Source organism: Ciconia boyciana, chromosome 3 (assembly GCF_034638445.1).
Source record: "Ciconia boyciana chromosome 3, ASM3463844v1, whole genome shotgun sequence".
NCBI lineage: Eukaryota > Metazoa > Chordata > Aves > Ciconiiformes > Ciconiidae > Ciconia > Ciconia boyciana.
In genome coordinates, this window is record NC_132936.1 from 1,161,021 (window position 1) to 1,162,996 (window position 1,976).

A 1,976-nucleotide genomic window follows, 5' to 3' on the forward strand; every position below is an offset into this window, starting at 1 on the left:
CTCTCCCCAGAGTGAAGATGATGTCCCTGCGGATGTCCCGGAGCCCGCAGACGGGGAGCTGACACCATGGGAGGACAAAGCAGCAGCTGGAATGGAGCACCCGAGGCAGGAGCAGTGCTGGAGGGAGCCCCGAGGTCACCGTGTCCCCCCCAAAGAAGCCCAGACCTGACTGGTGCTGGCAGGCGAGGGAGGGGGAAGTGGTCACCGGGCCCCCGGCAGCACACGTTGAGGGTGGCTGTCCCTCGCGCCACTGCCGACTCCCATGGGGTCCCACCGGCTCTGGCAAGCTGGCGGGAGCCCTACTGGCCCCGCAGCCCCCAGGATCCAGCCCCAGGAGCGACTCTCCAGTGACAAGGCACAGCAGTGTCTGCCTGTCTGTCCATCCATGGAGCAGAGGGGCCGACATGGGGGGACAAGTTCCTGAACTGCTGCACTGGGGAAGTCCATCGCCTCAGTGCCCGGGGCTGGCAGGAGGAGCACAGCACAGCACAACGCAGAGCCGCCGGCCGCAATAAACACCTTCCTGGTAATGACAGAGGGGTCCCCGCTCCCAAATTTCAATCGGCAGGGCGGGGGCCAGTGGAGAGGGAGGGAGGTCAGAGAGGAGCTGCCACAGTGGCTATGGGGACGGGAGAGCAATGATGCTGTCCGCTGCGGTGGCCTTCTGGGTGACATCCATCCCTCCGGAGAGCCAGAACCCCCCCAGGTCTGCCCATCCCCAGGGGAGATTAAAGGAGCGGCTGTAATGGTCAAATGAAGCCCGAGGGGCTGGGAGACCGTATTTTCCCCACGTGCTTTTCTTTGGCTCCGTGCATGATTCCATTAAAAACAGTCGCTTCTCTCCTGGCCCCTTCCCTGCCGCCCGGGGCAGGGAGAGGATGGGCATGGCTGCGGGGTGCAGCGTCACGCGTGGCCGGGGACACGGGACGCTGCAGTGCTCCGTCTCCTGGTGCGGGACGGTGCAGGGGAGGTGCTCGGCCCCAGCTCACCGAGAGCAGCCCAACACCACAATGAGGGGCTGGAACCAATGTCCTTTGGGCCAGGAAACCCCTAAGGAGACTGGGGAGAAGCATCTGTCCCTTGTCCTGTCTCCCAGGAGCCTTCCCCCTTCTCCCCGTGCTGCTGGCAGGACCCTCCCGAGCCACCTCTCCGGCCGGACCCTCCCAGCAGCCACGGTGGCATTACCAGCCCGAGCCACCTTTCCTCCGGAGTTGCCCCACTTGGCACGCTGTGGCCCCACAAGCCAAATCGCCCATCCCCGGGGGTACTGCTCCCCGCTGCAGCCCCCTGCACTGCTCATCTCTTCTCCGTGCTGCCCCTAAAAGCTCCCGCCCTGGCGGTGCTCGGTCCCCAGCGCGGGGCTGGCCCTGGGGCACCGGGCTCTGGGGCGCTGGGCAGGGCGGGGGCGCAGCGCCCAACCGAGAGCGTCCAGGAGCGGAGTCCGGCTGAGGTGTGGGCTGTGCGGGGGGGTGGCGTGTGGGTGTACACATACGTGTGCCTCCGTGTGTGCGCACACACGTGCGTGCACGTGCGCGTGTGTGCCTGTGTACATATGCATGCGTATGTGTGTGCCCGTGCATGTGTGCACATATGCATGGTGTCTACGTGTGTGTTTGCGCGTGTGTATATGCGTGCAGGTGTGTGGGTGTGTGCATGCAGGCATGTGCATAGGCGTGTGCACGTGTGCGTGCATGTGTGCGCATTTGTATATATGTGTGTGCACACATGTATGCATGCGTGTGTGTTAGCATGTGTGTGTGTGGGTACGTGTGGGTACGTATGCATGTCCATGTGTGCGTGCGTGTACGCATGTGTGTGCAAATGTCTCCGTGTGTGCACATACGCGTGTGTTCATGTGTGTGCGCGTGCTCGTACGTGTGTGGGGGGGTGTGCACCGCCCTGCTGCGGGTGGGCTCTTTGCTGGGCCCTCAGCCCGCTCCGTGTGAGCACCCGTTCGTGGGGGGACGTGAGGCACC